Source organism: Mobula hypostoma, chromosome 7 (genome assembly GCF_963921235.1).
Source record: "Mobula hypostoma chromosome 7, sMobHyp1.1, whole genome shotgun sequence".
NCBI lineage: Eukaryota > Metazoa > Chordata > Chondrichthyes > Myliobatiformes > Myliobatidae > Mobula > Mobula hypostoma.
In genome coordinates, this window is record NC_086103.1 from 147,321,081 (window position 1) to 147,335,998 (window position 14,918).

A 14,918-nucleotide genomic window follows, 5' to 3' on the forward strand; every position below is an offset into this window, starting at 1 on the left:
CCAACTTATTTATAAATCCACTCCAACTTTTCAGCAAGCAAAATGAAAGACATTTTCTTAGATTTCACTATTTAGCAAATTTCTGATCCTGTGTGTCGCAGCTAGAAGTGCAGAATCCCGCGCATTGACAGCATGCATTTCTTAGTTCAGTACTATTTAGAATCCATAAGTTGGCCTGCATCAAATAATATGCTGGATTTTAAGGCAGATAATATCATCTGAATGAAGCCTCAAGCATGCAGCTACTTTAAATCTGTAATTTTAAATATTAAGAAAATACATAGTTCCCCTTTGCTACTTGACTTGTGTCGTTTGCTGCTTTTCTGTCTTCTGCTTCCTGCTTTGTTTGTCTCCTCTCTGAAGCTACCACTTTGACCAAATCTCTGTTCCACTGCCCTAACATCTCCTTATGTGGCTTGAAGGTGATTTACTCTTCATTAAAAGTACAGCATAAAAGTACATTTAGATTCCTGCGTGTCTGTAATTACAAAAAGGAAAATAAGAACACACTATAGTTGATCATTAGGGAGAGATCATTATATCAATTAAGATTAGTCAACAAGAATGACAGAAGAAATTAAATGGAATGATAAATTAAATGATAAATCTCCTTGTCAGAAAGGCCTGCATCTAAAAGATTCAAAAATAGATGGTTGTAATAGCAGGAAATATTATGGTAGTAATCTTCGACAAGATTGCAAAAGATGACAAATATAATACCACCCTTCATGAAGAGAGAAGGAAAAACGAGGAACTACAGACCAGCTTGCACAAATCAATTAACAAGAAAATGGTTACAGAACGTTAAAAAAAATCATAACATAACTTGTTAGAATCATGAAAGAGAAATCACACAACAAACCTGAGAGTTTTTTTTTGAGAAAATGAACAGGGTGGATAAGGGAAACCAATGGTTATAGAACAGATTGAAATGTTGTAATCTAGCAGTTTGTGACCCAGCAACAACCATGGTTCAAAACGTTTTATCATTATATGATAGAATTCACCTTGTAGTTTGAAAGGGAGAAGCTAATGGAGTAAAGTGAATTTCAGAGGCACAAGAGAGGAGCTGGCCAGAGTTGGTGGGAAGGGGACACTAACAGGGATGATGACTGAAGAGCAATGACTGGAGCTTCCGGAAGCAATTTGGAAGGTGTAGGACAGATACATCCAAAAGAAGCAGTAGTATTCCAACTGGAAAATGAGATAACCATGGCTGACAAGGTAAGTCAAAGACAGCATAACAAAAACTAGTGGGAGGTTAGAGGATTGGGAAGCTTTTAAAAAGCAACAGAAGGTAACTAAAAAAAACAATAAGGAGAGAAAAGATGACATATGAAGGTAAGTGGCTGAATATATTTTCAGATCTATAAAGAGTAAAACAGAGGTGAGAATGGACATTGGACAGCTGGAAAATGAAACTGGAGAGGTAGTAATGGCAGACAAAGAAATGGCAGATGAATGTAATAAGAATTTTTTTGTCTCTCTTCAATGAGGAAGATGCCAGCAGTATATCAGAAATTCGAGCGAGTCGGGGACAGAATTGAGTGCAGTAGCTATTTCTAAGGAGAAAGTGCTTGGGTAGCTGAAATGTCTGAAAGTGGATAAGTCACCTGGACCAGATGGACTACACTCCAGGGTTCTGAAAAAGGTAGCTGAAGAGATTATAGAGGCATTAGTAATGATATTTCAAGAATCACTAGATTCTGGGCCTCAAGATGGCTGTGGTTCAAAAGAGGGGAGCCATGGAGTCATAAGTAGCTAGCCATCTGGACACAAGCTGGGGTCTGATCAGCCTCGGCTGGGTCACCTGGAGGAGGTTGTATGATGTTGAAAGACCCGAAACACCCGATGATTCCAGGAATATCACTGAAGATGTGTCCAGAAGCATCAATAGATGTATGTACACAGCTGGAATGGTTCCTGAGGACTGGAAAATTGCAAAAGTCATTCCTCCCTTGTTTGTTTGTTTATTTATTGAGATACAGCATGGACCAGGCCCTTCTGGCCCTTTGAGCCATGCCGTCCAGCAACCTTTGATTTAATCCTAACCTAATCGTGGAACAAATAGTGTATTGGTCTTTGTAGCAGGAGAAGGGAGCGCAAGGTACATGCTGTGATTGTAAAAGGTATATTAGCCAAAGTGCAATGTACCATGAGTACAAATTGTTTAGGATGGGGTGTACATTTCCTGTAAGGAGGGTTTGAGAAAGTGGATGTTGAGAAGGTAGTTATTGAGAAACTGCATTTTCTGGCAAGAGAGTCAAGAACTTGAAAGAAAGGGCTCAGGAATTGAGGTAAGACATTTTGGCTAAGATAAAAGAGAATTACTCCCCCCACTCAGAAGATGTTCAATTGGCTCTCATAAGCAAACATGAGACTGATAGTTTCTGGAATTTATAAACACAGGAAAATTGATTTTGAGAAAATTGCACAAAATGCTGGAGGAACTCAGCAAGTCAGGCAACATCTATGGAGGGGAATAAACTTCTGATGATTCAGGACAAAATCCACTTAAATAATAATTTGCTTTTTACTCTTTCTTCCAAAGAGTAACTGCTGTCTGATGCAAAAGGTAGGATATCCCAGTGGCTGCCCATTTGAATTCGAATGCCCATTCATATTATGACATATCTGTCCATGGTCTCTACCGCCATGATGAGGTCAAACTCAGAGAGGAGGAGCAACACCTCATATTCTGTCAGAGTAGCCTCCAACCCGATGACATGATTATCGATTTCTCTAACTTTTGGTAATCACTCCCCCTTTCCCCTTCTCTCTTTTCCCAGTCCTCATTCTGGTTACCCTCCTCTTCCCTTCTCTTCTCCTCATCTGCCCTTTCTTCCCTTTCTTCCATGGTCCACTGTCCTCTTCTATTAGTTTCCTTCTTCTTTAGCCTTATACCTTTTCCACCTATCCCCTCCCAGCTTCTTACTCTTGTACTCCTTCCCTTCACTCCACCTTCATATTCTGACCTCTGTCCCCTTCCTTTCTGGTCATGGTGAAAGGTCTCAGCCCAAAATATCGACTGTTTTTTCCCCTGCAAAGATGCTACCTGACTTGCTGGGTTTGTCCAGTACTTTTTGCATGTTGCTCAAGAAGTCCAACATCTGTAAAATCTCTGGTTTTTATGGTTCTAAGAAAAAAACTGACACATATCATAATGGACAACAAGGGCTTTATAGATTTATTAAAAAAGAGTATTAAGGGTAAACACGAGCCCCGTATAGAGTGAGAATGGGAACTTAATAATGGAAGCAAGGAAAAAGGCATACAAGTTAAATCTATACTTTGCAAATACCCTATAGAATTTCTGACAGACTAGTCTCAAATAATGGAGTATCTTGTAGGAATCACCATCATGAAGGACAAAGAATTAGAAAAACTGGTAGACCAAAAATCAGACAAATTGCCAGGTCCTAGCATTGCATTTTGAGGGCAGTAATATGTCCAGTAAAGAGACGAAGTGTCATTTCTTGAGCTTGTATTGGGTCTCGATACAACAGCACAGAAGACTACAGACAGAAAAGTTCAAGCGGGAGTGGGTTGGGCAATTAAAGTGACAACACATTCTGACCCTGACCTCTGTATGTAGTCTGTTCACTGGTGCAAAGAAGTTCAACGTAAGCTTAAGAAACAATGCCTCATTTTTTTTGTCTGGGCATGTTAGGTAATTCAGTCTTCCTGTTTGCTTCAGGACAGACGTCTATCGCTTGTCTTCCCTCTCCTGCACTTGTTTACTCTGTTCTGTTGGATGTGTCCGCCCTCCCCAAGGATCATTCAGTTGCTGTTTCATACATTTGTGAAGAGCAGAATATGTTGAAGTCATTCTCACGAACATGTTCCACTCTTTTGAATGGAGAGAAACCATTTGACCAAACAGCATATCATATAACCATGCATTCAATGAAATGAGAAACAGAATGGAAATATTTGCTACTACAGTCATTTTTTTTTAAGGCCAGCAAGATCATAATTTACATCTGCTATCAACAATGAGAAGGAAGTGTCTGCGGAAGCAACCCTAACTGAATAAAGCTGCATGAAGATGACTTTACATGAGTCTTGTAGGAAGAAATGGAAAGCCCAAGGGCCTTAACGCTCCCCATGAGGCTGAGAGGAGCACTCCAAAATTTTAACAGCACAATATTGCAGATAAAAATAAATTAATAAGAGTATATCAAAACACCACAGAGCATTGTAAATGCCACAGCACATGAAACAATTTGAATTTCACATAATTACCATATGTCCTAAGTATCATGCAATTTGTGAAGCATAAAATATAGCCATTTTGTAAAATACTCTGTGACTGCCACTTGCCCCCAGCTAACTACACATTTGTACACAAACTGTCAATTCTATTTAATGCAGGATTAAAAAAAAAGTTTTATCAGGATATCTGACTTAGTTGACACCCACACAATTTGACACCCTAATATTACACCATTTCATATGTTTGTTGGATCCATTTACTACCAGCTTCCTTTTACTGTGCGATGTTAACAATCTCCATGCAAGTCAGCAATCTAGAATCCTGGATATCTTTACCAACCCTGACAATGAATTCAAACCTTTCTTGGTAATTGAAATAGAGGACTTATTTATCAAAAGAAGTTTGCAATAGTCATTGGTACTTTTCAGGGATCCTCAATTACGCTGGATGCAAGTGATTCTCTGTTGCAGAGATGGATTTACAGTGACGGAGTAAGGTGCTTTTAAATGCAAGCACTTCAGGTAAGTCTGATGCTCATCAATTATCAAGGCAACTTTGTTGTGTTGTAATGCCAGGCCTCATCAATCATCATGCACACATTTTATTGTTCCTTTTTATTAAGAAAGAATAATACCAAGGAAAACAAATAGATTCTTAAGGAGGTCATAATCATCTGCAGATTTATTTTTCTTATCAATTAAGGCAACAAGATAAAATTCAAAGTAAAATTTATTATCAGAGTACATACGTGTCACCACCTACGGCCCTGAGATTCTTTATCTGCGGACATACTTAGCAAATCTACAGAATAGTAATGGTAAACATCAGGAGCTATAAACTGTAAACGAACTGTTTGGGAAATAATACAGAAATGAAGCAGCTGTGAAGCAAGCAGCAAAATAGACCGCACAATTTAATCAGCACTGACCATATCATCAGGACTATCCTGATGAGGGGTCTTAGTCCGAAACATACTTTCCCTCTATAGGTGCTGCCTGATTCAGAGTTCCTTCAGCATCTTGTGTGTGCTGATACTATTTTTGTTACACTTTTTTTGAATAATGCATATTTAATCAACAAATGTTTACCATATTCAGTGGCCAAGGAAGTGTAATACACTCAAAACAATCAAATGTAATCAAATGTTACTTTTACTATAACTATTTATCAACTAACATACAAGGACATGAAGTATGTTTGTGTATACAGGTGTCCCCCATTTTTCGAACGTTTGCTTTACGAAACCTCACTGTTACGAAAGACCTACACAAGTACCTTGTTTTCGCTAACAGAAGGTGTTTTCACTGTTACGAGAAAAGCAGCGCACGCCCCGAGTAGCCGCTCTCCCCCGGATTCGGAACGGCATTCTCGCCGGCATTGCTCAAACACGTGCCTGTGAGCAGCCATTTGCAAGATGAGTTCTAAGGTACTGGAAAAGCCTAAAAGAGCTCGTAAGGGTGTTATACTTAGCATGAAACTAGACATAATTAAGCATTTTGATTGTGGTGAACGAAGTAAGGACAAAGTGAGTTTGGCTTGTGGAAGCTGACGAAGATGACGTTGAAGAGGTTTTGGCATCCCATGACCAAGAACTGATAGATGAAGAGCTGATGCAATTGGAAGAGGAAAAGATAACAATCGAAACCAAATGAGTAATGATAAAGTACGACTTTAATTTTGAAAGGGTACGTAGGTTTAGGGGATATTTGCAGGATGGTTTGAGTGCTTACAAAGAACTGTATGATAGAAAAATGCACGAGGCTCAGCAGTCAAGCAAGCCTTCCACATTAGCCACAGCAGACAACGAACCTCGACCTTCGACATCGAGGCGGGCAGTCATAGGAGAAGATGAGCTGCCTGCTCTAATGGAAACAGATGACACCCCAGTGTCCCACCACCCCAAAACCCAGGCCGCAGACAGATACTGATTCGCGGAGAATCCAGCGGTAGCTGGGAGACACACAGCACATCTTTAAGAAAAAAGCCAAAATATACATGCTAATTAATTAGGTGCCGCCCCACACGTAATCGTCGGCCCAGATCAGTCGAACACACCACCATGAGTGTGCTCCATGCTTTCCCAATTCTGGTAAGTGATACTACACTGTACAAACATTATTTCTACTTTATATCGGCTGTGTATTTTTACGTGTTATTTGGTATGATTTGGCAGCTTCATAGCTTAAAGGCTACTGGAGAGCGCTTGCGCGTGTTTTTGCCAACGGCACTTGCATGAGATTTTCACTACGGAGAACAGTTCAGGCAATGATTGTGGAAAAGTATTTCTACTTTATATAGGCTGTATATTTATCATATCATTCCTGCTTTTACTATATGTTACTGTTATTTTAGGTTTTATGTGTTATTTGGCATGATTTGGTAGGTTATTTTTGGGTCTGCGAACGCTCACAAAATTTTCCCATATAAATAAATGGTAATCGCTTCTTCACTTTATGACATTCCGGCTCACGAACCGTTTCATAGGAACGCTCTACCTTCGGATGGCAGGGGAAACCTGTACACGTTGAGTACCCCTAATCCGAAATGCTTGGGGCCCGAAGTGTTTTGGATTTCAGATTCTGGAATATATAATGAGATAGCATGGGATCATCATAATATCTGACTCAGAATTTATGAGGTACTGGTAAGCTGTATTTGTCTTACACTTGTTCATCACACATACGATCTGATGCAGTCTCTCAGCGTGTTAGATTTTCATCAGTGACAATCTTGGCAAACTCATTGTCACAACCTGGGTCCTGTTGAGGGTTGCATGCCCTTATGAAGGTGTGGGCTTTAAAGATCAGATGGCAGGCTGCAATAGCACATTCAGCACAAATGTGTTTATTGTATGCCAGAGGACATTGTATGGAATTCACATTGTACTTCATAATCATAAATGTCCACAAACACCATTTTCCAGGAGCCAGCACTCTCCTCATTCCCCAAAAATGAACTCTTTTACTGAGCCAGCCTGCTGAATATTCACAATTACTTCAATTTTCAGTTCGTCATGATAGATATTTGCTTGTTTCATGATCAGCATTCTGTTAGGCAGCATATGTTCACTCTGACGCTGACAAATCCACTCTTACAATACGCAATTGAGATTTTTTGTTTTATGCAGTGTTTTTCTGTTTTTCATTAACTGTTGTTCATTATACATTGGAAGTCACTTCTCAGAACTCTCTGTGATGCACAGAGATCTGCACATCGCCTGGGAACATTCCCAGCGCCTTGTGGAATTTTCCATTTGTGACATAATAGCAGCGCTAAAAAAATATGGATTTTTGAGGTTTACAGATTTTGGTGTTTTAGAGAAGCACTCAGCCTATCCTATGAAAATTTAAACTCAGTTTCCACATATCACATGATTCAAATACAATCTATTCTGGATTAAATCAATTTTTTTGTGCACTTAGTACACAGAAAATGGGAAGTAATCAATCCATTTTCTCAGCTTGAATGTACAATCAACCACCAAGGTGTTGAATGGCACAAAACAGAGAAAGCACCAGAAAATTCACAAAGCAATATAGGCAAACAGAAACAATGAAAGAAATAAAATTATATTTATGAAACAAATTTTACATCCGCAGAATATCCCAAAGCATTTCACTGCTCTAAAGCACTTAAATAGCATCATTACTTAATGTAGAGATTAAAAACAAAATCATTATTACTATGTTATGGGGTCGGTGGTCTTGATGGAAAAAAAACGGATGAGCTCTGCAGAAGGGAAGCATTAGATTGATCTTGATGTAGGTTAAAAGGTTGGTACATCATGGGCTAAAGGGCTTGTACTTTGCTGTACTGTTCTACGTACAAATTACTAACTAGTATTATAATCCAATCTTACAAATATTTCCATGATCAAAATCCTTAATGTGGATTTAAAATACCAGTTTACTAAAGCATGGCTACTTGAAACAGAAGAATACAGTGACACCGTGCCGCTTAATTGTGGCAGGGGACTGTTCTAACATCAATCATGTGTGCTAACATCAGTTGTCTGTTAGATGCTACACCATGTTTACAGTGCACAGTTTTTAAATAGTGTCAGTTGAGTGTGTTTGTGTTCCAAAAGCAGTGATTTTTGTCACTGACAGTTTGCTAGAAATAAGCAGTAAGAACAATTCCGAACAGTTTTGCTCACTGTGGTTTCAAGCCTTCAGGCTTGGAGATGCTAGAAACAACCAGCAGTGAAAATGAAATGATTTCATCACTTCAAGAAGTTAAGGACTACAAAGAATTTGAAGGTATCAACAATCATCTTGAATGTTGCACTGAAAATGAAGATTTGGAAGATGCAATTGTTGATAGAATTGTATGAATTGTAGAATTATTTATTTTCGAGATTAGGCTCTTCCAGCACCTTTGAGCCAAGCCACCAACAATCCGTCAACTTAATGCTAGCCTAATCACAGCACAATCTACAATGACCGATTAACTGATCAACTAATACTTATTTGGACTGTGGGAGGAAACCGGAGCACCGGGAGGAAACCCATGTGGTCACGGGTAGAATGTATAAACTCCTCACAAACAGCAGTGGGAATTGAACCCTATACTGTAAAGCACTGTGCTACCATGCCAGCCCTGCACTAGGTGCCTGCGCTGATTTTGTTCATTGCATACACTGGATGAATTCCTCTGTCGATAACTATTAGGAACCAATAGGGAGTTTTATAGTACTGCAGTAGTATTGGTAGTGTTCTAATTTGTTCAGTATTTTACTTAAATAAATAATTTATTACTCAATTTGTCTCTTTTTATTCCTTTTAACTATTTCCATGAAACTTCAGCTATTTGGGGAAGCTATATAATTGGGCCAAAATATACTGGTCTCGATGTTAATTGTGTTCCAATTAATTGGAATCCATTGTATTCAAGTCCAAGATCAAAGTTATACAGAGCACTGCTGAGAAGCCACTGTTTGTAACAGCATTGCTGCAAAGAGTCAACCCCCATAAGGTGGCCTGGCCAAAAAAACATCCCAGGTTGACTACTCAGGGAGTGTGCACATCAGCTCACTGCACCACTGCTTTATTGTTTCCTGTCAGTCATGTTATGTCCAACCTATGTCACTTTATGGACATACAATCAACGTATACATGCGATCTTATATATTTATATTTATTGTGTTTTTTTTATTATTATTATGTTCTTCATCTGTTGTGTTTTTTGTGCTGCATCAGATCTGGAGTAAGAATGACTTCATTCTCCTTGACACACGTGTACTGGAAATGAAACTAAACAGCCTTGAATCTTTGGAAAGTGTGAGGTTTTCAAAGTTAATTTATAATTCAGAATCAGAATCAGGTTTATTATCACTGGCACGTGACGTGAAATTTGTTAATTTAGCAGCAGCAGTTCAATGCAATACAGGTGTCCCCCGCTTTTCGAATGTTCACTTTACGAAACCTCACTGTTACGAAAGACCTACATTAGCACCCTGTTTTCGCTTTCAGAAGGTGTTTTCACTGTTATGAAAAAATTTCAGCGCGCGATAAAAAGCAGCGTGCGCCCCGAGCAGCCGCTCTCCCCGGTTTCAGAATGGCATTCTCACCAGCATTGCTTTAACACGAGCCTGTGAGCAGTCATTTGCAAGATGAGTTCTATGGTGTCGGAAAAGCCTGAAAGAACTCGTAAGGGTTTTACGCTTAGCGTAAAACTAGACATAATTAAGCGTTTCGATCATGGTGAACGAAGCAAGGTCAAAGTGAGTTTGGCTTGTGGAAGCTGACGAAGATGATGTTGAAGAGGTTTTGGCATCCCATGACCAAGAACTGATAGATGAAGAGCTGATGCAATTGGAAGGGGAAAGGATAACAATCGAAACCGAATGAGTAATGATAAAGTACGACTTTAATTTTGAAAGGGTACATAGGTTTAGGGGATATTTGCAAGATTCTTTGAGTCCTTACAAAGAACTGTATGATAGAAAAATGCACGAGGCTCAGCAGTCAAGCAATCCTTCCACATCAGCCACAGCAGACGACGAACCTCGACCTTTGACATCGAGGCAGGCAGTCATAGGAGAAGATGAGCTGCCTGCTCTAATGGAAATAGACAAGATGACACCCCAGTGTCCCACCACCCAGGCCGCGGACAAATACTGTACCGATTCGTGGAGAATGCAGCAGTAGCCGGGAGGCACACAGCACATCTTTAAGAAAAAAGCCGAAATAAACATGCTAATTAATTAGGTGCCGCCCCACACGTAATTGTCGGCCCAGATCAGAGGTGATGCAATCGGCAATCAGCACTGATCCGGGCCGAAAATTACGTGTCGGGCAGCACGTAATTAATTAGCTTGTTTATTTCGGCTTTTTGCTTAAAGATGTCCTGGGTGCGTCCCGGCTACTGCTGGACCCCTGTGTGCTTCACGGCAATGTATCGGTTGGTGGCCCAGAGGGTGGGGGCCACTGCACCACCCAACCTCCGATGACTCAGTCTAATACACCATCATCAGTGTGCTTGGCGCTGTTTTTCTATTTCCGGTAAGTGATACTACACTGTACATACATTATTTCTACATTATATCAGCTGTGTATTTTTACGTGTTATTTGGTATGATTTGGCAGCTTCATAGTTTAAAGATTACTGGAGAGCCCTTGCTCCGTGTTTTTGCCAACAGCGCTTGTGTGAGATTTTCTGCTGACGGCGCTTGCGTGAGATTTTCGCTACGGAGATCTGTGCCGGCAATGATTGTGGAAAAGCGTTTCTACTCTATATAGGCTGTGTATTTATCATATCATTCCTGCTTTTACTATATGTTACTGTTATTTTTGGTTTTATATGTCATTTGGCATGATTTGGTAGGTTATTTTTGGGTCTGCGAATGCTCACAAAATTTTCCCATATAAATAAATGGTAATTGCTTCTTCACTTTACGACATTTCGGCTTACTAACCGTTTCATAGGAACGCTCTACCTTCGGATGGCGGGGGAAACCTGTACATAATCTAGCAGAGACAAAAAATAAAATAAAGATAATAATAATAATAATAATAGGTAAATCAATTACAGTATATGTATATCAAATAGATTAAAAACATGCTAAAAACAGAAATACTGTATATTAAAAAAAGTGAGGTACTGTCTAAGTGTTCAATGTCCATTTAGGAATCGTATGGCAGAGGGGAAGAGTCTGTTCCTGAATCTCTGAGTGTGTGCCTTCAGGCTTCTGTACCTCCTACCTGATGGTAACAGTGAGAAAAGGGCATACCCTGGGTGCTGGAGGTCCTTAATAATGGACGCTGCCTTTCTGAGGCACCGCTCCCTGTTGATGTCTTGGGTACTTTGTAGGCTAGTACCTAAGATGGAGCTGACTAGATTTACAACCCTCTGCAGCTTCTTTCGGTCCTATGCTCTAGCAACCCGACCCCCATACCAGACAGTGGGAAGTTGTTGGAGTCGATTGTTAAGGATGAGGTTACAGAGTACCTGGAGGCATATGACAAGATAGGCAGAACTCAGCATGGATTCCTTAAAGAAAAATCCTGCCTGACAAACCTATTACAATTTTTTGAGGAAATTACCAGTAGGCTTGACAAGGGAGATGCAGTGGATGTTGTATATTTGGATTTTCAGAAGGCCTTTGACAAGGTGCCACACATGAGGCTACTTAACAAGATAAGAGCCCATGGAATTACAGGAAAGTTACATACGTGGATAGAGCATTGGCTGATTGGCAGGACACAGAGAGAGGGAATAAAGGGATCCTATTCTGGTTGGCTGCCGGTTACCAGTGGTGTTCCACAGGGATCAGTGTTGAGACCGCTTCTTTTTACATTGTACATCAACGGTTTGGATTATGGAATAGATGGCTTTGTGGCTAAGTTTGCTGACAATACAAAGATAGGTGGAGGGGCCGGTAGTGCTAAGGAAACGGAGAGTCTGCAGAGAGACTTGGATAGATTGGAAGAATGGGCAGAGAAGTGGCAAATGAAGTACAATGTTGGAAAGTGTATGGTTATGCACTTTGGCAGAAAAAATAAATGGGCAGACTATTATTTAAATGGGGAAAGAATTCAAAGTTCTGAGATGCAACGGGACTTGGGAGTCCTTGTACAGGATTCCCTTAAAGTTAACCTCCAGGTTGAGTCGTTAGTGAAGAAGGCGAATGCAATGTTGGCATTCATTTCTAGAGGAATAGAGTATAGGAGCAGGGATGTGATGTTGAGGCTTTATAAGGCGCTGGTGAGACCTCACTTGGAGTACTGTGGGCAGTTTTGGTCTCCTTATTTAAGAAAGGATGTGCTGACGTTGGAGAGGGTATAGAGAAGATTCACTAGAATGATTCCAGGAATGAGAGGGTTAACATATGAGGAACGTTTGTCCGCTCTTGGACTGTATTCCTTGGAGTTTAGAAGAATGAGGGGAGATCTCATAGAAACATTTCGAATGTTAAAAGGCATGGACAGAGTGGATGTGGCAAAATTGTTTCCCATGATGGGGGAGTCTAGTACGAGAGGGCATGACTTCAGGATTGAAGGGCGCCCTTTCAGAACAGAAATGCGAAGAAATTTTTTTAGTCAGAGGGTGGTGAATCTATGTAATTTGTTGCCACGGGCAGCAGTGGAGGCCAAGTCATTGGGTGTACTTAAGGCAGAGATTGATAGGTATCTGAGTAGCCAGGGCATCAAAGGTTATGGTGAGAAGGCGGGGCAGTGGGACTAAATAGGATAAAATGGATCAGCTCATGATAAAATGGCGGAGCAGACTCGATGGGCCGAATGGCCTACTTCTGCTCCTTTGTCTTATGGTCTTATGGTCATAATGCTCTCCATGGTACATCTATAGAATTTTTTGAGTATATTTGTTGACATGCCAAATCTCTTCAAACTCTAGTAAAGTACAGTCGCTGTCTTGCCTTCTTTATAAATACATCCATATGTTGGGACCAGGTTAGATCCTCAGAGATCTTGACACCCAGGAACTTGAAGCTGCTCACTCTCTCCACTTCTGATCCCTCTATGAGGAATGGTATGTGTTCCTTCGTCTTACCCTTCCTGAAGTCCACAATCAGCTCTTTCGTCTTAATGACATTGAGTGCCAGGTTGTTGCTGCGACACCATTCCACTAGTTGGCATAACTCACTCCTGTACGCCCTCTCATAACCACCTGAGATTCTACCAACAATGGTTACATCATCAGCAAATTTATAGATGGTATTTGAGCTATGCCTAGCCACATAGTCATGTGTATATAGAGAGTAGAGCAGTGGGCTAAACACACACACCTGAGGTGCGCCAGTGTTAATCATCAGCGAGGAGGATATGTTATCAGCAATCCACACAGATTGTGATCTTCCGGTTAGGAAGTCGAGGATCCAATTGCAGAGGGAGGTACAGAGGTCCAGGTTCTGCAACTTCTCAATCAGGATTGTGGGAATGATGGTATTAAATGCTGAGCTATAGTCGATGAGCAGCATCCTAACATACAGTGGCATGCAAAAGTTTGGGCACTCCGGTCAAAATTTCTGTTACTGTGAATAGCTAAGCGAGTAAAAGATGACCCGATTTCCAAAAGGCATAAAGTTAAAGATGACACATTTCTTTAATATTTTAAGCAAGATTACTTTTTTATTTCCATCTTTTACAGTTTCAAAATAACAAAAATGGAAAAAGGCCCAAAGTAAATTTTGGGCACCCTGCATGGTCAGTACTTAGTAACACCCCCTGTGGCAAGTATCACAGCTTGTAAACGCTTTCTGTAGCCAGCAAAGAGTCTTTCAATTCTTGTTTGGGAGATGTTTGCCCATTCTTCCTTGAAAAAGGCTTCTAGTTCTGTGAGATTCTTGGGCCGTCTTGCATGCACTGCTCTTTTGAGGTCTATCCACAGATTTTCGATGATGTTTAGGTTGGGGGACTGTGAGGGCCATGGCAAAACCTTCAGCTTGCGCTTCTTGAGATAGTCCATTGTGGATTTTGAGGTGTGTTTAGGATCATTATCCTGTTGTAGAACCCATCCTCTTTTCATCTTCAGCTTTTCTACAGACGGTGTGATGTTTCCTTCCAGAATTTGCTGGTATTTAATTGAATTTATTCTTCCCTCTACCATTGAAATGTTCCCCGTGCCACTGGCTGCAACACAAGCCCAAAGCATGATCAATCCACCCTCGTGCTTAACAGTTGGAGAGGGGTTCTTTTCATGAAATTCTGCACCCTTTTTTCTCCAAACATACCTTTGCTCATTGCGGCCAAAAAGTTCTATTTTAACTTCATTAGTCCACAAGACTTATTTCCAAAATGCATCAGGCTTGTTTCGATGTTCCTTTGCAAACTTCTGACACTGAACTTTGAGGTGAGGATGCAGGAAAGGTTTTCTTCTGATGACTCTTCCATGAAGGACGTATTTATGCAGGTGTCGCTGCACAGTAGAACAGTGCACCACCACTCCAGAGTCCGCTAAATCTTCCTGAAGGTCTTTTGCAGTCAAACGGGGGTTTTGATTTGCCTTTCTAGCAATCCTACGAGCAGTTCTCTCGGAAAGTTGTATTCTCCCTTTCAAAGCGTGTACAGAAGGCGTTGAGTTCATCTGGTAGTGAAGCGTCGCTGCCATTCATGCTATTGGGTTTCACTTTGTAGGAAGTAATGTCTTGTAAACTCTGGCAGAGTTGCCATGCATCTGATGTCAGCTCCAACCTCGTTTAAAATTGTCTCTTTGCCTTTGAAATAGCTCTCTGCAAATCATA

General features: G+C 40.5%; 1 protein-coding gene across 2 annotated transcripts in view; it reads right to left on the reverse strand.

Moving 5' to 3' along the window:
- lnx2a (ligand of numb-protein X 2a) overlaps positions 1-14,918 on the reverse strand; it is a 113,265-nt gene that overhangs the window by 52,823 nt on the left and 45,524 nt on the right. The gene's annotated exons all lie outside the window — the stretch shown is intronic.